This window comes from Ixodes scapularis, unplaced genomic scaffold (assembly GCF_016920785.2).
Source record: "Ixodes scapularis isolate PalLabHiFi unplaced genomic scaffold, ASM1692078v2 PGA_scaffold8__174_contigs__length_109621045, whole genome shotgun sequence".
Classification (NCBI taxonomy): Eukaryota; Metazoa; Arthropoda; class Arachnida; order Ixodida; family Ixodidae; genus Ixodes; species Ixodes scapularis.
In genome coordinates, this window is record NW_024609883.1 from 353,862 (window position 1) to 380,670 (window position 26,809).

Here is a 26,809-nt window from a genome sequence, read left to right on the forward strand (position 1 = left end):
TGCAAAGGCACCCATGCAGCATACTCCCGTGCCTGTCCCCTGTGGAAGCAGGAAAAGGAGATACTGAGTTTAAAGGCTAAAGAGAACATTACATACCTTGAGGCCAAGAAACGCTGGTCATTCCTTGCACAAGGCTCGTATGCTGACGTGGCGCGCCGGGGTCTTGCGCCGCGTATGGAGTCGAGGGCAACCCAGGTCTTGCTCGAAGACCTGGCTGCCGCCCTCAGGACCCCAAAGCCTACCCAGGGGCAGCAGGCTCCCTCTCTTCGCGGAGAGGGTTCGCGGGCTGCTCCCACATCCCGAGACAGGCCAGCGCCTGCTGCGCCTGTACAGTCTGCACGGTCTCCTACCAGGGAGAAAAAGCGAGGCCCTCGGCCTCACTCCCTGGAGAGACCGCCTGCAACCAAGGAGCTGCATGGCCCTCATGCAGCTTCTGTAAGACAGAAGGAGGTGGAGAAGATGGACGGGGTTGAATCCCTCCCCAGTACATCTGCCACCCTCCCGTCAGGTTCTGGTCGTGGCCGCAGGTTAGGATCTCGCAGCTCCGACCCTCCCAAGCCGGCAGGCAAGCCTGCTTGCGGAGCTCAGGAGAGCGGTGCCCCTGCCCTATCCACCTCCCCATCTACCCCTGAGTCTGACCAGGAGGAGATGGAGTGGCAGAATCCGAAAACCAAGCAAAAAACTAAAAAACCTGTGATCCCTCCGAAGGGATGATTTTTTTTTACTACATAACCTGGATGATGTGGAGTTTTTGCTGGAGGAACACAAGCCACGTGTGCTTTGCTTACAGGAGACTCATTTAAATCCCAGCCATACCAACTTCCTCAGACGGTACCAGGTATTCCGAAAGGATCGTCCGTGCTCTGTCAGTTCTTCTGGAGGAGTTGCGGTGGTTCTCCCGAGAGAAGTGCCCTGCGTACAAGTCCCACTGTCTACCTCACTGTAAGCAGTGGCTGTACGGTTCATGCTTCACAAAGCTCTGACAGTGTGCTCTTTGTATCTACCGCCATCCTTTACTTTGAAATCCTCTGATTTTAATTCGTTTTTAGACCAGCTTCCTGAGCCATTCCTTTTGATGGGTGATTTTAATTGTAACAACCCTCTATGGGGGAGTACACGTCGTGACATCCGAGGAAAAATGATTGAGTCTGTGTTATTCTCTCGAACACTTTGTCTTTTTAACACTGGTGAGCCTACCTTTTTTAGCTGTCAACACCTTTCTTCATCATGCATTGATCTCTCTATTGGGACTGCCACACTTTTCCCTAACTTCTCATGGCATGTGCATCCTAACCCATATGGTAGCGACCATTTCCCCATTATTTTAAAGTGCACTGCTCCTTCATCCTCTCTCATGACACGTTCACCACGCTGGAAAGTAGACCAGGCGAACTGGGCCATGTTTGAAAGTGCATCTGAGATTAACCCTGAAACTTTAGTTGGCTTGGATGTAAATGATGCCTGCAAATGCCTTACTGCCTCTATAATTGAGGCAGCTCATAAAGCTATTCCGCAGTCTTCTACACGCCTTCCTGCTAAGCCAAAACCTTGGTGCACTAAGGAGTGCAGTGAGACTCGAAAAAAACAAAATTGTTCATGGGATGTGCTACGCCGGTACCCGACCCCTCCAAATGTTTTAGCCTTCAAACAGGCTCGGGCGAAGGCTCGATATGTCCGTCGTCAATCAAAAAAGACGACATGAAAGAAATACACCTCCTCCGTTAATAGTCACACCAGTGTAAAAGTTGTCTGGGAAAAAGTGCACAAGATTAATGGGGATTATCGAGCCTTCTCCATACCGCTTTTTGTTCTGCCAGGTGGTGTACTGCCTAGTTTTGAGCAGCAGGCTAATATTCTAGGGGAGCACTTCGCATCTGTATCAGGTTCATCGCATTACTCGGCTGCATTTTTAAAGCATAGAAGTGTTATAGAGAAGAAGAGAATAAATTTCTCTGGAGGACTACAAGAACCCTATAATAGACCTTTTACTTTTCGAGAGTTACAGGCAGCATTAAATAAAAGTAAAAATACGTCCCCGGGACCAGATCAAATTCACTACTGTATGCTCAAGCATTTGCATTCCAATACCCTGCAGGTGCTTTTAAGCTTTTTTAACCAGATCTGGAGAGAAGGGGTCTTCCCAGATTCTTGGAAAAGAGCTGAGGTTATCCCGCTCCTCAAGCAAGGAAAAGATCCATCATTACCCTCAAGTTACCGGCCCATAGCCCTCACAAGTTCCTTAGGGAAAACCTTTGAACGAATGGTAAACTCAAGATTGGTCCATTTTTTAGAGGAAAATAACCTCCAAGACAAGTTTCAGTGCGGTTTCCGTGCTCACAGATCAACGGTGGACCACCTCGTACGACATAAGAAAACTATTCGTGAGGCTTTTGTTAATAGACAGCATTGTGTTTCTGTTTTTTTGATATAGAGAAGGCTTATGACACAACATGGAGGTATGGAATTTTGAACGATCTTGTCTCGTACGGAATTCATGGCCGAATGCTCTCACTCATCAAAAGCTTTTTGGAAGACAGATACTTTCATGTCAAGCTTGGTACAACCTTCTCTCGTAGTTTTGTCCAAGAGGATGGAGTTCCACAAGGTGGTGTTCTTAGCGTAACACTATTTTTAATAAAAATGAACTCTATTGGAAAGTCTATCCCACAATCACTTTCCTATTCTCTTTACGTGGATGACTTGCAGATCTCTTGCTGTTCGTGTAACATTTCGGTCTGCGAGAGACAGCTTCAGCTGGGAATTAATAGTCTGATGAGGTGGGCTGATGCCAATGGGTTTAGTTTTTCACCAGAGAAGTCAGTATGTGTCAACTTTTTATTACGTAGTGGCGTGATCCTAGAGCCTAGTTTGACCTTAAGGGGGCTGGCAATTCCTGTTCGTAATGAACACAAGTTTCTAGGAGTGATATTTGATAAAAAGTTGAATTTCCGTAGTCATGTACTTTACCTGAAACAGAAATGCTCAAGGTCAATGAACCTCCTAAAGGTGCTTTCACACAAGTCTTGGGGTAGCGATCGGGAATGTCTCCTTTGTCTCTATCGCTGCTTGGTTCTTTCAAAATTGGATTACGGATGTGTAGTGTATGGATCCGCACGTCAATCTACCCTTCAGGTGTTGGACCCGATCCACCATCAAGGTCTGAGGCTTTCCACTGGTGCTTTTCGGACGTCCCCTATTCCTAGCCTATATGCTGAGAGTAATGAATATTCACTTGAAAAAAGACGGTTTTATTTAGGCTTCCAGTATGCATTAAGAATTCGCTCTGTCCCTTCTCATCCGATCCAGGAAGCAATTCAGGATTCTCGCTATGAAACTACATTCCAGAACAAGCCATCTGTCGTACCCCCTTTTACGCAGAGAATTAAAACATATTCACAGGCTTACAGCCTTCACAGTTTCAGCCTAGTTGCCCAACTTCCACTGGCAGTGGCTCCTTGGGAGTGCGTAGCACCCATAATCAATTTTACTCTGATCAAATATAATAAGCGGCAAACTCCTGTTGCTGCCCTGCAGCAGGAGTTTTCCCAGGTTGCTTATACGTACAGTGACTATAGGAGTTTCTTCACAGATGGTACTAAGAGTGACTGTGCTGTCGGTTGTGCTGTTATAAGCGAGACATGGAAGGTTGTTAGGCGTCTTGATGCCAGAGCCTCAATATTTACTGCAGAATTATATGCTTTAATTTTAGCTGTTGAATTCATTATAGAAAACGCTATCCAGCATTCTGTTATCTGCTCTGATTCTCTCAGCGCTTTAAAGGCACTTGCTTCTTTGGAAGTACCAAAGAATACCTTCGTTACTAGGCTCCGGAACATTGTGCACACTGCAGCAAAATCAGATTTACACATCAATTTCTGCTGGGCGCCTAGTCACGTCGGTATTCAAGGAAATGAGGATGCTGATAGAGCTGCCAGTACGTGCATTGAGAGGCAAGTGGATATCAAGGACATTCCGTGCACTCGTTACAAACACAGTCTAAAAAAAGCAATCCAGAAAAAGTGGCAGTTAGAATAGGACACGGAAATACACAACAAGCTTCATTGTGTGAAACCTACCCTGCGGAATGGGCAAGTTGCCGACACAGGGAGCGCTTCTTTGAGGTTGTGCTCTGTCATCTGAGACTGGGACACACCCATCTCACGCATGGGTACCTCCTACGGGCAGAGGCAGCTCCGAAATGTGAACACTGTAACGAGTCTTTGAGCGTCTTGCATATTGTTATCGTATGTCCTAAGTACCATCACGAACGCACCACTTTTTTCTCTACCTTTTTTCGGAATCGCGTCCCGTTCCACCCGGCATTATTATTGGGTGATGAACCTCTTGTACCGCACCGTCAAGTCTTTCAGTTTTTAGATAGCATTGGCATCCTACATCGGCTGTGAAATTTAGTTTGTTTTCTTTTCTATAACGTATACCTGAAAATTAGTGGTGGCAGAGAGCCGGCGATCTTGTATCGTCGGCACATTTTCCATACTTCCTTGCGTGAATGAAATTCCTTTAGAGTGCCTCTGGTAAGTGGAGCATTGGTTAAAATTTCTGGAGGCTTTGATAGGCCTGTATCTTGTAAGGTTTTAATCATTTATTTTCCATAGTTTTAAGATGGAACTACCTACTATAGGTCTTTTCAGTATTGCCTTTAACTTACCTTGTGTTTGGCACACTATGGCCTTAGTTGCCGCTGTGCCATTAAACACCTAAGTTTCTTCTTCTTCTTCTTCTTGGCCAAACTAAGTAAATGGTGTGTCACGCGGCAAATGTCTTTGAACCTTAAAAAAAATTATACGCTTACAACACCCCGTGACGCTGAATTGGAGCACAGCTCTTGAAGAGAAAGAGGGAGAATAGTGTGGAAAGGGTATACACCTCCTCCCTCCCTCCTCCTCCTCCTCCCCTCCTCCTTCAAGCTCCTCCCCTATCCTCCTCCTCCTCGTCCCCGCACGGTGCATTATGGGACATTTCCCATAATGCACCGCATTGAGTACATACACGATTATAACGCAACAGGAGGATTCAAATACCAAGTATTACGAAAACATTGATTTCCTTACTGAGAGTGGAGGAACAATTGCAATAAACAGTGAAAGGTAGTGTAAACTGCTTAATTAAAAAAAAAACAATTTTTGCGAATATTGTATTGGAAAAATACCGTATTTACTCGATTCTAAACACTCCCTTTTTTTCACACCCGCGATGTTCAAAGGGGGGGGGGGGGTGCTTAGATTCGGAATATGCCCCGAAAATACGAAATTTGCACAAGAAATATGAATTTAATATAATCAAAATGAAAGAATAAATTTTCTAAGGGAAATAAATAAAGACTCGAGAGTAGCCCGCTTGCCTTCAGTTTGCACCACCGTTGACTAGTTGCTTTCGCGACTAGTGTTTTGAGGATGATGTAGGGTGGAAGTTTGCGACCGTCAGCTGTGATGCACAGCATTACGGTCACCCTTTGCTTCGCATAGCCAGTCGTACGCACTGCTCGGGCGCCTACTGGGTTCACGGTGCACGTCCTTGACATGTCTATGTACACAGGGGTCTCATCGGCATTGCCGATCAGCCCGAGTGCGTAGCGAGAATCGCGACGCAGCTTCATCCGGCGCTTGGTGATGCCGGTGTCTCCGATCACAAATTTCTTGTTGGGAGGGGGGTGCTTACTTTCGCATGCAAACTTTTTTTCAGGTGTTTATGTTTGAAATGGGGGGGGGGGGGGGGGGGTGCTTAGAATCGCAAAAATACGGTATAAGAAAAGTTTAAATGAGCAAATACGTAGTAATAACAAAGACACAACCAGGGTCGGGCAGAAATACTCAAAAATGTATTTGGAAATACAAATACTGGGATACATTGAAAGAGTAGCTAAAATACTGATACTGAAATATATCTGCAAATGTGTATCGCAATACATATCGAAAATACATTTTAAATAGAGGCAAAAACTCTTTGGAAATGCAACTACAGGAATACATATTAGGGAGGGCAGAAATACAAACACAGAAATGCTGACACTGCAATACATTTCTTTCAATTTGTTTAAGACGCCAAATGAGATGAGGCTTTAAGTCGGAAGTGGAAGTTTTGGATCCCGAAATTACTTTCCCGTAGGCTTGACACTGTGGTTCTCCTTAGGGCCACTGCCTTTGGGAGTTCCACGTTCGCGGCGAGACGCTCTACCGCGAAGCGGGTTCGTGCTCGCGTGGCATGCTGCTCGTTGAGCGCAAACAAACACCAGTCACGTTGGTAACGGTGATAAACTGTTTATTTACAATGAAACAAAATAACAACAAAACAGCGACTATAAGCTGGTGAACGCCGTCGGTGTGGAGATCGCCCACGGCCGAACGGTCGTCCACTAAGGTACAAAGTACGGGGTAAACACTCACCGGTGCGCCGGAAGGGTCCCCGTTGTCGCCGCCGCCGAATCCCAGGAAGAAGAGACCAGCGAGACTGCTGTCCGCTGGTTTTAAGATCACGGCGGGGGCGAAGTGGCCAATCAAGGAGCGACACGTCGATCTCCTTTCGCGGGGGTTCGTCACGGAAATCGCCCCAAGGGGGAGAGGAGGAAGCCACTCACAGTGGTAAGCAGCGCCACCTCTCGCTACGTCGGCGTGGCCGCCACGGCGTGCCAAAACGCTGACGCGACAGAATGTTGAGGGATCACAATCCCCACAACACTTTGCCTTGAAGGTAGTGATTTCGGACGACGAGGAGTCTTCAATGGGCTCAAAAAAACGTTCCATCAAGGACTGACCGCGGTCCCTTACCTGACATCCTGTCTCTCTTACGAGGGATCCGAAAAGACTTCGACCTCTAAACAAATTCTATGTCATCCTAAATCCCATCAAAACGTCACCATGCCCCTATCCAATAAGGACGTCCCTATCAACAATGATCACATGATGTCACGGTGGAAAGAACTGGTATTCTCAATCTGTAGGTGTGGCCTTGAACATGAAACTTTGCCACGCTAATGTATGAAAGGAGAATACATACTTTCGTTGTAGGTTACCTCGTTGAAGATCGTGCAGGCAGTGTCATTTGTAATTTTCGAGAATAGTGGACAACCTGAAGCATTCTGGAACACATGTCTTATATTCTGTTACGGTTGAAAAAAAGATACGGTGGCATCCCTGCTGTGAAGGTCCTTTCTGCCGACCCTCGGCCACCAACGCATGGACTGCAGTCCTCAAGTTTCGCCTTACTTAATTCAAACAGAGACATCGTGGATTGCTACCTGATATTGCCCCGTACAGGTGCGAGCTCTCCCATAAACAGCGCGCTCGAGACGAGTCGTAGGTGTACGAAGTCTGGGTCGGTATGGCGAGGCCACATCTGGCCTTCTTCCTGGGTTTCGGATCACCAGAGCAGTGGGTCACGTTCACGCCGGCTGATGACGTACCATTGAGCGTGCAATATTATGAGCGCAGCCGCAAACGCATTCGAATATGTGTTGAACTTCACTGTGTGAGTCATCCTACTATTTCAAGTCAACCACCACCAGGCTCGAGCTGCAGCGGACTGTGAATCAGCTTTGCCGGCGGGGTGTACTGTGTCCGTAAAGGCAAGAGAGACAGTAAAAAGCAGGCTTTGGATGCCAGCGAACAATGACTCAAGAAACCCCTGGGGACCTCCGGCACAAGATGCTCTGGCTCCACTCCTGGCACGCCACCTGGTGTGCCGGGAGGACGCATAGAAAAGTATGGAGAATCGGAAGGAACCTTGGTCAGCATAATACAGTGCCTCAGCATCTCCTGGACTCTGGTGCTCTAAGAAGTAAAAAAAAGAAAAAAAAGATGCGTTTGGATTTATTGATCTTTTTTTTTGGGGGGGGGAGGGAGGGGGGGAGGGAGGGAGGGGGGGGGGGGAGGAGGGAGGGAGGGGGGGAGGGAGGGAGGGAGGAGGAGAGGAGAGGAGGGGGAGGGGATGGGGGGAGAAGGGGAGTATTTCTCAAGAAATGTAACGAAATACATTTAACTCTGATTGTATCGCAATACAAAGGAACGTTCAAAATATATTTCTATACAGGAATACAAATACTGCTTAAAAGAATGTATCGCGATACAGCAATGCAGATACCAAATGAATTTCTGAAATACTATCGCGATACATCGCGATAGCATGCCCAACCCTGGACTCAACACAACATTTCCACTCGCAAAATGTTGTGCCCGTGAAATATTTCTCAAAACATACACTTTCCTAGATTGGCAAAACATTGAGAACAAAAAATTCTTTGGAGTATTGTATTTACGATTACGCATAATCAGAGTAAGGGGCCACTATGCATGCTTCCTGAAACCATCCTGCTTTGTATTGATAACGGATGTAGAAGAGTTGCCATGGATTATGTCAGGTAACTCTTCGTGAGCGCGGGTAACATAAGCATTAACATGTACATTTACGTAAAAAAAAAATGTCATGTTATGAATAACAATACGTAGGAATAACGCAATTTGTTTTTTGACAAGACCACAGCTACAAATGTTTGCAGTTGTGGATCATTCCGATACTAAAATTCATTTGACCAGTTCATTTATTAATTTCAAGAAACTGTCTACCGTGCTCCGTCACATATGCTTGAATTTTTTTGAGTGCTTTAATTACTTTCTTAAAGGGGGCCCTGCAAGGACTTTTTAATGGTTTTTAATTTGCACCCAAATTGAGCACACTGAACATAGTAACTTAATAAAACTTTTCTGAAATTTTGCTTATTTTAAACGTTTTAGCAAAATCAAAATTACAAAAACAAGCAAAAACTAACCTCCTTCATGACGTTATTGGTCGCTTGAGTGGCCGTGAACTAGAGGAGGGGTAGTGAGCTCAGCGAATGCTCACGGCTGCCGCACTCCGCGTCGACGGCTCGAGAGGGCGCCACTAAAGCACGTGCTGGATTGGCTGGATGAAGGGGGTGGCTAGGGCGGTTTGCATTGCATTTGCTGCTGGTTTAAACACTAATTCGGCATGACAGTTTATTGCCCAGAAACGACAGCAAACACGGGGTAAAGTTTAGTTCAGAACAGGAGCCGCTTTGCGCTGCCATACTGCCAAACGGCCAAACTGCAAGCCAAAGCTGCTCGCCGAAGGCCTTCAGAACGCTCGGAACTGGTCGGATACTCGAGCCGGTATATGACCGCAGCGCCGCCGCGTACATCCAGGACCTTTCTACGCTTGCCGCTCGTAGATGCCTGATCCCACTACTCCTTTCTAGTATGTGCCGCCTTTTTCCACCGCTTGGTGGCGGGTATGTTGACGGGTCATTTCTTGTTTCCATACTTTATAAACTGCACTTGTCTCTTTTTTGATCTAAAATACTGAACAAAAGCTACTTTTATAAATAATTGAAACGGTTCGCACCACTTATATTTTGTATTTTGACTTAAAAGAAGCTTTTAGCAGCTCTGACCAGTGGTAAGCCCAGGACCAAAGACTTTCCATAGTGCGCGCTTTCGGCACCGCGGGTCGCCCCCGTAAGTGGAGGAGGATTTTTCGTCGTCCCATTAAAATATGACGCACTGGTATTTAGTTACTCTCTCCGTGCCCGCTGGCTTGTCCGAACCCCAAGAGACGTGGAAACCACAAAAAAAGTAGAGGCTTAAAAATTATTGCAAAGGTCCTTTAAGATAAATAAGTTCAATTGAATTATTTATTTTTACCAAAAAAGGTTGAGGACCCTTGCGTTCCATATTGGCTGAGATTCCTACAGTGCCTCGGTTACGCAGTGTGACGCTGAAAGGAAGGCATCTGCATAAAAATTGCAGCGTTCACAATAGTGAATAGACATTTCCTTTTAATTCGTGACCATGCTGATTTCTTCAAAGCGCATCTCTTGAGACAAATAAAGATGTGTCTAGGCAGGTTCATGAAGCGTCACCTGGCATTCGAGCTCAATCAAAGTTGCCGAAGGTAGCTTCTCTTGAAGCTGTTTAGTCGTGTCTGAAATTTTATGCAAAACGAGTGTCGGGCTTCATTTGGGGGCAAACTTGGAAACAGTGCAAAAAAGGCGCGACAAGAACGAGAAGTGAATGAACACTGCGTTGTGTTTGTTCACTTTTCGTTCTTGTCCCTTGTATTTTTTGCACTGTTTCCAAGTTTGCAATATGAACCAACTAGCCCAACTTCACGCCTTGTTTCATTTGGGGGCACTGCCACTTCTCTGGTATCTTAAAGGGGTGCGGAAACAAAAATTTAAATATTAAAATTTCGTTCGGGAATGAGTCAATCATGACGGATAATAACCATACTAAATGATAATCGCACGCTTGTATTTTGAACAACTGGCTATATTTGTCGTTCCAAACGGTGCACTCGAGCAAGCGCTCGAAGAGAAGCGAACGGAGAGCGCGATGCATCACGGGATATCTGGCGGAAACAAGAACAGAAAGCAAAGATATTCGTGACGTAGCAAGGCAGGCGTGGTTATGAGCTTTGCCCTTGGTGGCGTTGTCAGCGTTGTGGTGGTGTCAGTAGCGTCAGTTCGTTACAACCGAGCCGTTCGAAGTACCCATGGAGTGACGAGCGTGCGGCTGGCCCAAGGGGCACGTAGCTTCCACAGCACTGTCAACCTAGGGCTGAACGGGGTCGGAAAAGCAACTTTTGTTCGAGTTTTGAGCGACGGGCTAAATTGGCTATTTCCGGTTGCACGAACAAGGGTCTGAGAAAGAGGGGAGTCGTTCCGTCTTCGTGGACCGTTTGGTACAATGCGCGATTTGTGAGTTGAGCTTGAAGGAAAGCTAAGAAGGAAAATGTTGAAATTCCAAAGGTCAGCGCTGCTTCGAAAGAATCTGCTCCGTCAAGACTACGTAATAAGTTACCCAAAGTTGCTAGACTACCTCCCAAATAGGCTCCGCATGCATCCACCAGGTGCACATTGAAAGATTGTTTATTTAGCTTTAAAATTAGTTTTCTTGTGCCTTTCAACGGAAGACTGGTGTTTTTGAGGTTAGGGTGCAGCATGCGACACATTCAAGCTAGAAAATGAGCGCTGAAATTTTGTTTTTCTACCCCTATAAAGGAAACCTAAAAAAAAAAAAAAAATTAAAAATCTGGTTGGGAGACATGCATCTCAAAAAATTAGTTTTACACACACAAAAAAAAAAATATATGTTTTGAAAGCAATTTTTGGTGACGCAAAACACGATTTAGTTGGTAGTCATCTCCTCTCCATTTGATTTCTCTCTTGGCATTTCAGTCACGTGGAGGACAAGTTCATCGACTTTGCCTTCACGTTGAGGTGGAAAGAGCAAATGACCATCTTGTTGAGGTCGAAAGAATGAGTGACCATTCCGTGAAGTCAGAGACTTCATGCGCAGAATTTCAGATAAATCTATCGTCATTAATATGCGTATAATAAATAATTCTTTTTTTTTGCATAAAATTTATTTTTAGACACCCGTATGCCAAAGCAGACTGTTTAAACAAACATTTCTTTTCAGGGAACCTTTAATAACGTCGTAAGCATATGTCAATATACAACATAATTGTTTATTTTCTCAGGCCAATATTCAAGAAATGCGGTTATAAGTACTGTTGTGGAGCAGATTCTTCTGCAAATTTCCTGCTCGGCCTGCGTTAGACTACTTAAATATTTTCTGAGTACTTTATTCATTTAAAAAGAATGAGCCTACACAATGTCAATGCACAGTTCACAAATGCTTTGAGTTTTCGTGAACCATGCGGTGAACAGAAAACTTGTTAGTTCCTCTGTTCTTCGCATTCAATACACTGTTCATCAGGTTGTCGACAGGCTTCTTCACAATATATCATTCATGCATAACTTTGCTATTTGTTTCTTTTGCTGGAAAACAGGTGAGAACTTGTTCGGACATATACAATGGTAATCGTCTTGGTGCATTAGTACAACTTTCTTTTTTTCGTGATTCCCATAGCAAAGCTTCAAGCAATTATATAAGTGTGCTCAAAACCAGTCCAAGTTCAACACTTGTACGAAAGGATTAATGCGAAGGCATAAAAAAAAAAGATTATGTGACCGGACACGGAGTTATTTACAATGTCATCAAGCTAGGCCTTGCAAATGATAGCCAAATCACGTCCACTACTACTTCACGATATAGGACAGCGTCTTTAGTGGCCATGCTTGTTATTTCATTAGATCTTGACGATGATTCATTACTATGGAGCATTTACAAATAATTTTTCTAGTGAACAGTGGCATTCCTGTTAACAACATCCTGCTGTGTCAGGTGAGTAGAAAGTAAGAGTTAAGAAGTGTACTTTGGCCTTTAATGGCAAGTCGGTGCATATGGAATTATTTTGGTTTCAATGCAGGCCCAAGTATGCACGGCGCTGAAGGGATAATCCTTTCAGGCCACAGAAACAAGGGTACCACAAGAGCCGGCCAAGGGAAGGGAATGGGACCTCTTGGTGTCAAAGTATTGCCTCCTGCATGGCCATGCCCCAAACGGTGCATTTTTTGCCGAGGTAAACCATTCAGTCATTTCAAAGTTGTGCGGAAAAAAAAAACATGACTCACTCTCACACATTGCTGAAAACATTCCAATGCAGCATTGATCCAGAAAATGTAAGTTGACGAGTTGCAGATGATGACCCAGGTGGGATGATAGCTTTTACATTATCAGAGTTTTACTGACTAAAGGGCTGCCCCGAGAAGACACAGCAGGATGGTGCCCTGCAACGCAGCACCAGTATATTATGTACTGTAATCCTCTCTAGTAATTTTTTCTTTTTTTTTGGAGGAGGAAAACACTTTTTTTCTTGCATTCTTAAAAAAGAGGGTTAGACGATTATCAATAAATCTTTACAGAAACCGGTGCCATTTTCATGTTCAATGTGAAAACTGAAACGGGACTGGCAGAAAGCGACTTTCATTTGACGTGACCTCTGCAGCGTCCTGTTTGAACAGCTTTTAGGGTGTTTGGACACGCTAAAACTAGACTATGAGATGACTTTCAGCCTAGGAGCGATTCTTATGCTACATTTGTTTTTAACATGGTGCGATACTTTAGTGGATGAATTGGGTCAGGTCCCTTGGATCCAGCCCAGTCGGGAAGGCCAACCAGGTTTAGTGGGTCCCGTTTGCCCAATGCAACAAGGCACGTCCTTGCAGACTTGGCTCTGCCTTCTGCCCTTGGACTGAGGCTGGAATCCCTGGGTGGAGCTGGGGTTTCACATGTCTATTCTCCGAGCGTGGGAACAGATGCCAGTTAGGAACGAATGTACGTGCACCACTTCTGTGACCTCATCTCATAATGACAACCTGGTTTGTCGAGCCTTTTTCGGCAACCGTACGTGGGAAGACTCACCCGCTACATTCCTTTCCTGGTCGCTTTGATATTACGTAATCGAACAGTGGTTATGGTGTATTTATAAAACCAGTTTATCAACTCACTCCACAAAAGAACCTCAAATGTATCTTGCACCATACAGCTAGGCAAAAAAAAGATGTGTGGGAGAAATTGTAAAAATTAATGATTTTTATTTATTACGCAAATTAAACTGAATGACATAATAAAATGTAAAAAAATGTACGCATATTCCTTGCTCAAAAAAAAAAGAAAGCTAAAGGTAGGCATGGACCCAGGATAATGAATGGGATAAAGAAATAAAATTACGATACATATTGTGGGGTGGGTATGCAGGATTCAGTCCTAGCTTGAACTAAGATAAAAGTAGCAAACTATTTAGGTTTAATAAACTGGCAAAATAAAGGAAGACACATGTGCTTCCCATAGAGCTCGAGCAAAAATATTTAAATGGAAAATTTTGTTTTGTACACCTAAACCAAAGAAAGCCTTTTTTTCGATTTGTCGATAGCTGAAAAGCAAATAGAAACCGAAGAAACATGTACCCGGTGAATAATATATTACAGCAGTTCGATGATAAGAACATTTTTCAAATATTTACGATAAAAAAATCATGGAAACTGGCGGCCCTGTCTTGTAGAAGTAAATCTGAATAGATAAAAGAATTCCTGGAAGATTTTCTGTTTGACAACAATTTTTAGGTTATTTATGATTTTGTGTGTATTGTACCAGTGCCTCTTCTTCTTCTAGAGATGTGCTCCCTGAGAGGTTCAAGAGAAAGGAACAAAAATTTGAGGCATTCCATAGAGTGACGGCTATGGGACACCTCACCAAGGGAGATGAAATGGAGGGAGGCGAAAGAACTCTTATACCCCTGTCAGACGGGCTAGTTTAGTGTCACTACAAGCGAGTGCACTTCAACCCATCGAAACACACTCCAAGTGTGTTGGTGCCACACGGGAAAACTTAGTGTCACTCCAAAATGATGGCAATTGCGATGGGTAAGTAATGGGCACGCAAAATATTACAGTGCATGCGCATTTTTTCATAAATAACCTCGCCATCTTATTAGAAACACGTTACCACACAATGTTGCGCTAAGTCACGAGCTTTAATCCAAATTCGAATCCAATTTAATCATTACGATCAGCCATTAAAAGCCAGTGATACACGTCCGCACACCGGTACGATGCTCATCTATACTCTGTTTCACCTTATGATGTACCGCAGGAAAGGTTACAAGCGCAAGCTCCTTGCTGTAGGGCCCATCTTGGCGGCACAAGCTCTTGTGCGTTAAGAGTAGCTCCCAACGCTATGAGCTCGCGCTTCTATCCTTGTTTGTGGTACAACATAAGGTGAAACGGATCATAGATCAAAACGAGCAGAAGGTAGGGATTGAACCCAGCATTCCTGGGTTCTGCAGCGCGAGCTTTCGTTCCGCGTGCTCCAAGCTGGTGTGGGTGAGCCCACTGGCCACTCGCCACTCGCCATAACGAAACATCTTGGAGTGTGTGGAGGACGAGCTGGAGCGTGATATCCGCGATGTCGGACAGTGGAAGCGCGTGGTTGGGGCACGTTTCTTCGTGAGAGCCCAACGCCTTTCAGATGAGAGGCAGCTGGACCTGGATGCCGACGGACAGGCAAGAATTTCAAGTGACATCGATCAGCAGCTGCAGGCCAATGCCTTCACCATAGCCGCTCTCGTGACCGACAACCTACCCGTGATCACTCGAGAACGGTGGACTTTCCAGAGGAACGAGCGGTGGTTCGAAGACACCTTGCGCCATTTGGGCGAGTTCCATTTCAAGCAAGCCTATCGCGTCTCTCCTGCCACCTTCAGATTCCTGGTGGAGTCTTGCAGGTGCCTCCCGGCCGTCGCTGGCCGTCGCGCTGGGGCCGAGGCTGGAAACTAGATTCGCCGCTTGTTCTTCTACAATGCACTACTATCTTGCCAACAGAAAACAAGTGCGCATCTAATATTACTCCTATCCAAATAATACTAAATTTATGCAGCGTTAATTCCTTCTATTCTTTCTACTCCTTGAACAGTGCTATCGAGATTACACACTTGGTCTACCGAAGCGAGCGTAGTGTGCTCCCCGAACTCACTTCGTTGGAAGTGTGTTCTTCGGGCAGGGCTGGGGATTGAGTTCAGGATCACTGGGTTCTCCAGCGCGAGCTTTCTCTCCACGTACTCCGACCTGGTGGGCGCTAGCCCACTCGGCCACCGATACCCCTTAATAAAGACACGTTAAAAAAATTAGACGTTTACAATTCACTGTAATGCCGAATTGGAGCGCAGCTCTTGAGGAGGAGGGAAGAAGGGTACGAAGGGGAGGGTATGCCAGCTGCTCCCCCTCCGTACCCTCCCATCCTCCTCTCCTGTTCCCATCTCACTCAGCGTAAAACTTTCGCTAAATTTCCCGCTAAATTTAGCCGGGAAATTTTACCGCTGAATTGACGTGTGACGTCACATGACACGTCATCTGAAATTTTAACTGTGACGTCATGTGACGTCACACGGGTAAAATTTTTCTTCTAAATTTAGCGGAACAACTTTCCGCCAAACTTAGCAAAAACTTTTACCGCAAAATTTAGCGGGAAAATTTTACCCTCGTGACGTAACACATGACGTCACGTGTGACGTCATTTTGGGAAACTGCCCTTAGTGCAACTGCTTCAACGCGCGATTACGCCGACGCAGCTCAACTCAGAAGCGGGTGCCTAGGAGCTGTGCTCTGAAACTAAGTTAGATTAATTGAGATAAAGAACGAAGCATATCCAACTTTGGCGTTCCGCTTCGTTCCACGGAACTTTATGAGGAGGCCCTGCACTGCCTAATCAGATCATAATTATTGTGTTGTCTCAAGTAGTCACATGCTGCAACAAAAGTAGGCTCTATCATTCTCTGCTAACCAAGATAGCCATGAATGACTGACTTTGTCGTCGTCTTTTATCAATTCACCACTGCGCTAATCTTGATTCAGGTAAGGCTAAACTCCAAGTCCACCCCACTACTTTTTTTGCAATGCCACTCTTCTACATGTCGTCTCTTTCACGAATTTCTTTTTCTTTATAAAATAAAACTTGCGCAACGCTTTTGGTTTCTGTGTTGTTATGTTTTACTGTTGAAACACTCCTACTGATTCCACGCGCTCGATCGAGCGATGTGAGTTCGTCAAACTCACTCCAAGCCAAGTCTGTTCCTCAGGAAGGAGCCGTGTGGCAAACTACAGAAATGACACTAAGTGCGAAGTGCACTCGCTTGTAGTGACACTAAACTAGCCCGTCTGACAGGGGTATTACACTACCTGTAAATAAAGTTGTCCTTTTTGCGTGCAAAACCAATAACAAGGCTAGAAAATAGCAAAGGGAAACAAATTTCCTTGTCATATGTTTTGATATACAATATTTTCCAGACTATAAGTCATACCCTTGTGTAAGTGGCATTTCTATATATTGAGCCATTTCGGCTGAAAAGTTGATTTATACATCAACACCTCTATATATACTAAGTTTTTTTTCGTTTTACAACCATTGCTATCCTAAAATAAAGGGGATTTGCAGCCAAGTATGCCAGAGCACTAAACGTGTCAATAATCTCTCGCAGGCACCCCGGCTACTCTTGTGTGGAAAGTGCTGTATCCTCTAGACAGCGTTCTGCCCGTCACACACTTTGTGATTTCAAGAATCACCACTCCAGTGCAGAGCGCCAGTGGCCATCATCGTCAGGAGATCTGGTCAACACGTCATCAACACGTGACCACATCACAGGACTACAAAACAGATTGGCACAAGCATCGCCTCGGGATTTGCAGCCAAGTGTGCCAGAGCACCAACCGTATTAATAATCTCTCGCAGGTGCGTACACTTCAGTATTTGTAATACATTTTAAGTTTCCGTTTGGCTGCAAATGAGGGTTGGGCATAACATGTTTTGAGAAATATTTCACGGGCACAACATTTTGTCAGTGGAAATGTTGCGTTGTGTCCAGGGTTAGGCAGTATCGCGATACAATAGTATTTTAGAAATTCATTTGGTATCTGTATTTCTGTATTGCGATACATGTTTTTCACCAGTATTTGTATTCCTGTATCGAAATACATTTTGAATTTTCCTTTGTATCGCGATACAATCAGGATGAAATGTATTTCGTTACATTTGTTCAGTAATACTCCCCCCCGCCCCTCAAAAAAACAAAACAAATACAGATTGAAACACATTCTTTTTTTTTTTTACTTCTGAGGGCACCAGGGTCAAGGAGACGCTGGGGCATTGTTGCCATGGTAGTGACCAAAATTCCTTCCGATTCTCCAAACTATTTCTGTATGTGTCCTCTCTTCTGAGAAGCATTGCGTAGTTGGGGACTCGAACCAGGTGGCGTTCCAGGAGTGGAGCCGGAGCATCTTGGGCCGCAAGTCCTTAGGTGGGGGTTAATTCAGTCATTGTTTGCTGGGCATCCAAAGCCTGCTTTTAACTGTCTCTCTTGCCTTAGCGTACACAGTCCTCCCAGCCGGCAAAGCTGAGTCACACTCCGCTGCAGCACGAGCCTGGCGGTGGTTGACTTGAAATAGTAGGAAGACTCACGCTGTGAAGTTATATTCGAATGTGTCTGCGGTGGTGCCCGTAATATTGGGCGGCTCAAGAGTACGTCATCAGCCGACATGAACGTGACATGCTGCTCTGGTGATCCGAAACCCAGGAAGGAGGCCAGACGTGGCCTCGCTGTGCCGACCCAGACTTTGTACACCTGCGACTCGTCTCAAGCGCGCTGTTTCTCAGAGAGCTCGCACCTGTGCCGGCCATCTCAGGCCGCAATCCACGAGGTTTCTATTTGGAGTATGCAAGGCAAAACTTGAGGACTGCAGTCCATGCGTTGGTGGCGGAGGGTCGGCAGGAAGGACCTTCACAAAAGGGATGCCACCGTATCAATCGGTTTTTCAATCTTAACAGAAGAGAAGACATACGTGTTTTAGGATGCTTCAGGTGGTTCACTATTTTCTAAAATTCCAGATGACACTGCCTGCACAATCTTCCACGAGGTAACCTTCAACGAAAGTATGTATTGTCCTTTCATACAGCAGCGTGGTAAAGTTTCATGTTCAAGGCCACACCTACAGATTGAGAATACCAGTTAATTTCACGGTGACGTCATGTGATAAATGTTGACAGGGGCGTCCTTATTGGGCACGGCCCGGTGACGTTTTAAAGCGATTTAGTATGACATAGAATTTATTTAGAGGTCAGTTTTTTCGCATCCCTCGTCAGACAGACAGGATGTCAGGGAAGGGACCACGGTCAATCCTTGATGGAACGTTTTTTTGAGCCCACTGAAGACTCCTCATCGTCCGAAATCACTACCTTTGAAGCAAAGTGCCAAGCCTACGGGAAAGTAATTTCAGGATCGAAAACTTACACTTCCAACTTCAAGCTTCATCTCATTTGGCATCTCAAACAAATTTGAAAAATGAATTGCAGTATCAGTATTTCTGTATTTGTATTTCTGCCTTCCCTTAAATGCATTCCTGTATTTATATTTCCAAATACTTCTTGCCTCTAAAATGTAATTCCGATATGTATTGCGACACCCTTTTACAGATATTTTTCAGTATCAGTATTTTAGCTACTATTTTAATGTATCCCACTATTTGTATTTCCAAATACATTTTTTTAGTATTTCTGCCCAACCCTGCTGCAAATCCCACCAGTGTGTACCAATGTGAGTTGACATTGCAACCTACCAAATTCGTATCGGAAGGTTTACAATGTGCTCAAAAAGAAAGTCTCGTCTGTTCCTGCCGAAGCAGTTTAATATCTCCTGGAATGTTCAACCATGTCCAACTCTTTGCTCTTCTGGTCCTGTTACTAGGGTCGGCCGGCAACATTGAGCTCATCCCCGGCCCCGAGATTACAAACAGTGAGAAAATAGACAAACTGCAAGAAGCTATTGATAGCCCATTAGCAGTCAGAAACCAAAACCAGAGGGAAAGTATGGCCAAGCTAAACAAAATTAACAAGGGCATAGCCCACCTGGCCAGACGTGTGCTAGTTTAGAGGCCAGAGTTACTCAAATGGGGCAAATAAAAGAAAGTTTGGCTTGTGTAACCGCAATGCTTCATCTTGTTGAGTGGAGTGTCTGCGAGTGTCTCTGTATTTAGGGACACTTTGAACAACATGAATGGCCAGATGTGCAGAAACAATCTCATCTTTGGCGGTTTGCCACAATGCGAAAATGAGACCTGGAATGACAACGAACAACTGTTATATAATTTCATCAAGGATAATCTCATGCCAAACGTTGGCGAAATTGAAAGAGCGCATTGTCTTGGGCCAAAACGTGTCGGTTCGAACCGTCCCATTATTGTCACATTACTCAGTTTCGAAAACAAAGATAATGTACTCTGATTCAAAATTAAAGAATGTATCACCCAGGGTGTGCATTTCGGAGGACTTCTCTCCAAAAGTGCGTTTCGGGTGAAAGAAACTGTTGGAGTTTGCCGCTCGGTTTAGGGAGCACCATGTCTGATACAAGCTGTCATTTGATAAATTGCATGTCGGCAGTGAAATATATGACAGTGTTGCTGAAACTGTCATTTCAATTTAAAGGCCACTTGAAGTTCCCCGTGCAGTTGACTGACAACCCCCGAATGTGCACAAATCTTCTGTTCAACACTGTCTTTTTTTGTAGTAAATTTTAATAGCCTCTTAAGAGGTAGAATTTGAAAGCATCACCACCTCTTGCGAAATGGACATTATCATAGCAACTGAAACCTAATTTACATCATGCGTAGACGGTAAGTACCTGACATTGAGCAAAGAGTACAATGTATACCGAAAAGATAGCTTTAGCGCAAGGGGTGGCTGTGTACTTATTGCTCTAAAGTGCAATCTAAAATGTTCACTAATATCTTCCGACTCCTTGCTCGAAACCCTGTGGGTACGTCTTCAGCTGGGTTATCGTAGGTTATTCATTGGTGCTTGTCATTGGCTGCCAAAGTCAAATATAAGTGACTTTCATGAAGCCATGTATAGTTCTTTGGGGCACTTAACAGAATTCTACCCAAACAATGATTTAATATCAGAAGGGGATTTTAATTGCCCTGGATTCATCTGGGTGACTCTCAGCCCGTCCATGTAGTGTTCAAATCCTGCTCAGTGCAATGATTTTCTTGCCTTGGTAGGCTGTTTCGGATTGCACCAAGTTGTAAACTCCCCTACCCGCGGTGACGCAATTTTAGATCTATTCATTGTTAACATTAGGAACTAGTCCTGTGCGAATATTGGATTTTGGGTTCGAAGCGAATAGAGGTTTTGACCGAATATTTTCAATTTGAAAATCGAGTAGTTTTTCCACGCCTTTCACTACCATTGCATAATACTTAGACGGAAACTTGTGAAGGTTGTTCCACTTGTTCATTTATAAACTAAGTTTAATCTATCTATATTTATGAACTTTGACCTCAGAAGGTCTGGTGTCGATGGCAATTAAACAATGAATTTGACATTAAATGAATACTGTAGAGATGGCCAACTGGGTTATGGTAGGTTATTAATTGATGGAGTTAATTTACAAATCTTGCTATATAAAATATTCTTTCTTTAATCTCTAGTAAAAAAAATGGATGATGCATAATGAATGCAGATTGTAAGGGCATCTCTGCCTAACATAGTATACTCTTGCATAACAGTATAATTTTGAAACTTTTACTACAATGCAGATATACACATTCACAAGGGTTTCCTTTAAAAAAAAATTGGGTTGTGTGTGTGTTTATACAGCCTAGAACTTGGTCTGCCTCACAGGGGCGACGAGTCTCCCAGCTGTAGATGAGAAATTTAGCCAGTGCGGTTCAGCCGCTAGCCTGGGGTCTTTAACGTGCATCACGCAGTAGTGATACACGACCGCATGCCGGTACGATGCTCATCCAGATTGAAACGGGCAGGGGTGGGGCTCGAACCCAGGATCCCTGGGTTCTGCAGCGCGAGCTTTCGCTCCACGTGCTCCGAGCTGGTGTGCGCTAGACCACTCGGCCACCGATCCTTTATTTTCCAATACAGTCGGCACAGGTTGTGGGAGCCGAGGGTGAAAGATGAGGCAGACGGCATGTGACAGGCGGTCGGCGGAGACGACACGAGCTGGAGCAAGACGGTGCGTGCTGTGCGAGGCTAAAGCCGAACAAGAACGTCGGAGCCAAGCTGCCTGGCCTGGCCCATGGCGAACCCCGGAGCGGTCCACCATCGAGGTCTGGAGCAAGACCGGTGGAAACGGCGAGCCCTGGCCATATGACCTGGGCTATGACAATCACGGGGTAGTTCTGCAGCGAGACTCGGGCATTGATAGCCTGGGACAGCCAGCCTACGCATGCTGGCGTGGGAAAGACGATCCGCAGGCCTGGACACGGACTTCGACTGTGAGCTCTGATTGATGGGCAACAACAAGGGTCGGCGGGCCTGGACTGCCGGTTCTCGACGACGGGCAACCGAGAGGTACAGCAAACCAATTCGCTGTCTTCTCGTTGTGTTATGTCACTCCCTGGGTGACGGGCGGAGCGCATACCGATCGGGCAGCGATTATTAGTAGAGGGATCTCCGTAAAGAACCTCACATTAAAATGGCGCATCCAACGTGGGGCCCGTTCGGTATGCCTCTGCTTCTAGTCATCCCCAGGGAGTCCGACGGATTCGTTGAGCGGGTTGTTCACTAACGCTAACGATGCCCATTGAGACAAAGTATGTTGGAATTTGGGAGACTTGTCTCACAGCAGAGCTTAGCAGGTGTCTCCTCTAATTGAGTACCTAAAGGGCTCGAAGGACGAGTTTGCGGACGCGCTTTCTCGGGTGGGTGGTTATCATTTGAGCCCGTTCTTGTTTCGACCTTCTCACTTGGCCCTTCTCAAAACAACCATTCTCAAAAAGATCTTCTCTCTTTCGCATTCCAACCCTCGTCATTTGGGCCCGTTCTCGTTTCGCCCTTTTCACCTGGCCCTTTTCAAAACGGCCATTCTCAAAAATATCTCGCTTTGACCCGTCGCACTTGACTCTTTCTATACCACAATCGTTTTTTAGGGTAATATTAATAAATACATCGACATATTTTGTGCGTGTGTGTGTGCCGCACTACAGGCGTACTCTCTCTGCTAAGGATTTTAGCAGTGCGTCGGGGTCGTCGTGAAAAGCTACTAGTTGACAGTAAAACAGACAAACTATTTATCGCAGCCAGATCATATTCCAAAATGTCACGTCGTTTGAGGTCTCTCGACTTGGGACTATGCCGCTACTTCTGCAATGCAGTGGTTCTCAAAAGGGGGTCTGCGAAGACGGGTGTAGCACGATTGCCCCGTGTACAGAATCCCTGTCGCAAAAGCCCCGCTTCATTAGCCCCACATTTCGAAAAACCCCGCGTTCAATTACACCGTCCCGTATTCTTCGCGTGCCAAAAGCCCCGTCCTCACTGCCCCTCCCACCCTCTTTGCGCTTCAACCTGCATTGTTCCATGCGCCTACTAAGGGTCATGCAATTGAAAGAAAAAACAAAATAAGGTTACTTCAATCGCCGAAATACTTAGAAAGATGTACAAGTGGCCAACTGCATAAATCTGCATCACCAGCAATGCACTCCGCTATCATAGAAGGATACTGAGACGCAAAGTTATAAAGTTTATCTAGCTAGACGAGTACAAATACTTTTGCTGCGATAAATATGGCGCCATGATCTGCGGTTTAACAGCTTTGACAGAACCCACTTCGTCGGAATTGTGAATCCGCGCGTGCTTCAGAGTCAACGAAAGCTTCGGTTAAATGCTTATTGATAATAGCTGTAACATCAAATGTTTTGCCAGTGAATGATATTGTCTTCGTATTTTCACTTCTAACGTCGCAAGACGTGAATGTGTTTAGTGCACGCCTGAAGAACGGAAGCTTTATCCAGTTATTCATTACTTAAGTCCCGGGTACCTCATGATTACGTTACACAAGCTGGACTACACATTTTCTTTTAGTTAAAAGCAGAATGATCAGCCGTGAAGTTGAGGACCTGGCCGCCTGACACGGGGGATTCGCATCATGGGCTTCTGAAACTGGGGCTTTTGAAAGCGGGGTAAAAAGGACGGGGTGTTTGCCGCGGGGTATTGGACACTGGGCTTTTGACATCGGGTGCATTCGTGCACCACCATGCGAAGACATCCTAGGTGTCCGCGAGGCCCTGTCTTGTCAGATCAGGCACGGCAATATTAGTTGTCTTTCTTCACCTTCAGAAGAAACGTTCCAGTTTTCGGGAGAGTACTCTCGTATGTATGTCAATGAGATCAATCTACTTTACACTAGCAATTAGTTATATTTATTTATTAAATAATTATCATGATAACCTATACCTTTCTATTCCCCTCACCCCGAACGGGGTCCTCCATCATCTCCGCCTTTCTACAAGGCGTCTGCGAAACATCAATGGTTGAGAACCACTGCCGTAATGTATGCTATTTTTGTTCAAAGTTTCCAAATTAAATGTTCATCGCTTTTTTTTCGCGTATGCTTAGAGGAAGGGAAGCAGGCGTCAATGTACGATTCTCAGTGCGTACCTCTACACATAACATATATCTGATGGTATGTTGTGGGCTCAAGCAAGGTAAGACTCATCAACAAAGTCGCGAAAGCATAAAGACGTTAAAAGCATGCCGAGCTAGTGCCATTCGGTCGTAGCGCGAACGGGCAAAATGAGAATGGGACCAGTTGCGAAAAACACGATTCGGATCTTATGAGAAGGTTCAAACGAGAAAGGACCAAATGAGAATGGGTCGAAATGTGCAAGGTTCAAATGCGAATGGGACGTTTTGAGATACACCCTTCTCGGGTACCCCAGAATAGTGGTTGGCAGGAGGCGAGGAGCGCAATTAAGATGTAAGAAAGTCGACTTCGGAGGCAGAAAAGAGGCACGGCATGTTCGCTGGAAGGCAGGATAACGACTAGCAGGAGGGAAACAGCCAGGACTCATTGCAGATTTAGGATTTAGGCTTGGGGTGATGCGGTAGGCAAGCAAGCGCTTGTCGAGGCCCGGGGTGCAGATGGGTTTTTATCAGTGGGTGTCGGAAAGACTGCGGGAATAGCAGTTGACACCGGGAACACTGGCGGACGAGATTGTCAGCGGGTGTCGGATAAACTAGCGGAAATTGCGGTTGACATTGGGAACGCTGGCAGGCGAGTTAATAGCACTATGATTTGTAACTGCTGGGCCAAGACGGCTAGTTGCTTCGCGTCACTCCAACAACCGACGAAGGGCAGAGGGACGACTCTCCCTTGAGGGGGGTCGTTCCAAGAAAGCTAAGAAATGTTCTATATGGTTCTTTCTCGACTTCACTCTGGCCGGTCGTGGCAGTGACAGCAAGACTTTTAATAAGTTATGTCGCGTCACGACCTGGCGGGGGATGAGGTGGTAGACATTTAGGTGGCTTGCAGCTGTCCAGTTTTCCTTGACGCGTGAACGGTTTAAGCGTGCTTACTCGCTGGGCTGCCGCCCCCTCCGAGGACCGATTGGTCCCTAGATGTCGTACGCACGTAGACGGAACGGGACGCTGACGTTGGGTAGCACATGGTATATGTAGCCGTTGCGGTACGCGGGTATAGCATATGGCCATCCCGCCACAAGCTTTGGATCCTTTCGCTTACGCAAAAGATGGACTAGGTTTAGTCCATCGTTAACTGTTCTGAAGGAAACTCGCGCGTTGGGCAATGCAGCTAGTGGTTTTGCCGCATCGCTTGCTCCGAGTTGAGAAGGGCACCCGAGGTATAAAGACGCGAGCGTCGTGTCGTACTTCTAGGCTTACTCGGCGAGATACAAACGAGGAGGCTTGCCCGGCTCACATCGCTGGCTTGGAAGGATATACTACCGTCGTCGCATTTGGGAAGACGTATAACATGAGGTTACGGTAGGACACAAGAAATTTCCTGTTCTTGGCGACCCAGGAGCGAGTTCCGGAATGCGGACCTGCTGAGTTAGCTGCATGGTATACGAACCCGTCGGCAAGCTATTTGGCGGTAGAGGCTATGGCCACTGCCACAGTCTGCAGCAGAATACTTGTTCGTTGTGTATTGTTTTAACACTTTGTTCTGCGCAGAATAGCTTCTTGGAAAGACGGCCATAGACGGCGTAACCCAGGAAGCCCACCGGGAGGGAAGACGGGTCCATTCGTTTTCCCAAGTGCTCAGGGTGGCTGACAGTTTTTCGGCCTGATGAACAATTCAGGCAGGCAGTTTTAAGCCCGCTGTGACCTCTAAGCGGAACGGGGCAGGTCTGTCTGCGTCGGCCGGACCAGCTTCGAGCAAGCCCCCTGCTGCATCGCGGTGAGTGGGATAGCGAGCGACAGACAGGTCGTCATTGTCTGACGGCTTCGCTAGCCACCACCACCTACGCCGCTTTCGGACGCTGCATCGTGGCCACTCCGACAATAGCGGCCGCCCATGAAGCCCAGTGGCTCCCTGAGGCCCATGAAGTCCCCCGAAGTCCGGGCCTTGAGGGGGGGAGAGTGTGGGAGCCGAGGGTGAAAGATGAGGCAGACGGCACGTGACAGGCGGTCGGCGGAGAAGACACGAGCTGGCGCGAGACAGTGCGTGCTGAGCGAGGCTGAAGCTGAACAAGAACGTCGGGGGCCAAGCTGTCTGGCCTGGCCCATGGCGAACCCTGGAGCGGTCCACCAGCGAGGTCTGGAGCAAGACCGGTAAAAACGGCAAGCCCTGGCCATATGACCTGGGCTATGACGATCCCGGGGTGATTCCGCAGCGAGACTCGGGCATTGATAGCCCGGGATAGCCAGCCTACGCAGCGCTAACGTGGGAAAGGCGATCCGCAGGCCTGGACACGGACTTCGACTGTGAGCTCTGATCGACGGGCGACAACAAGGGTCGGCGGGCCTGAACTGCCGGTTCTCGACGATGGGCAACCGAGAGGTACAGTAAACCCATTTGCTGTCTTCTCGTTGTGTTATGTCACTCCCTGGGTGACGGGTGGAGCGCATACTGATCGGGCGGCGATTATTTGTGGAGGGATTTCCGTAAAGAACCCCACAAGGCGCACCATCCTGTTTTGAATGTATGCTTTACTTCCAAGCACGCAATTACAATATTCTTACTTTTTCAAATGTTTATCGTGGCGGGTTACCGCATTGAGTGTGCTTCTTACCAAGCACTGGTGCGCTGTGGAGTAGCAACACGCGCGGAGCTCGCTTACGCGGGTATTGCTTCTCCGCAGCACAGCGCTGCTTGGTAAGAAGCACACTCAATGGGGCTAACCCACCACAATCAACACTTAAACAAACGCGAATAGTGCAGTTCTTCTCGAAGGTAATATCGAATAGTGTATTATTCGGAACTACAATTTGAAATTTCGAATATTCGAGCAACCCAAATAGGTAAGCGCCACAAATGTTCTCGACTTCATTAGCGATCATGCAATTGTCCACGTTCAAATAACATTTCCTTTTGGAAACCAAGAAAATGATCGGAAGCGAATTTTTAACTATGC

General features: G+C 46.0%; 1 long non-coding RNA gene across 1 annotated transcript in view; it reads left to right on the forward strand.

Annotated features, from left to right (window-relative positions):
* LOC120839918 overlaps window positions 1–21,385 on the forward strand; it is a 41,570-nt gene extending 20,185 nt beyond the window's left edge. The window contains exons 4-6 of the long non-coding RNA XR_006076692.1: window positions 12,307–12,459; window positions 16,912–17,162; window positions 21,360–21,385. This is a non-coding gene — a long non-coding RNA (uncharacterized LOC120839918). The remainder of the gene's footprint in view (window positions 1–12,306; window positions 12,460–16,911; window positions 17,163–21,359) is intronic.
* Window positions 21,386–26,809: the final 5,424 nt, after the last annotated feature.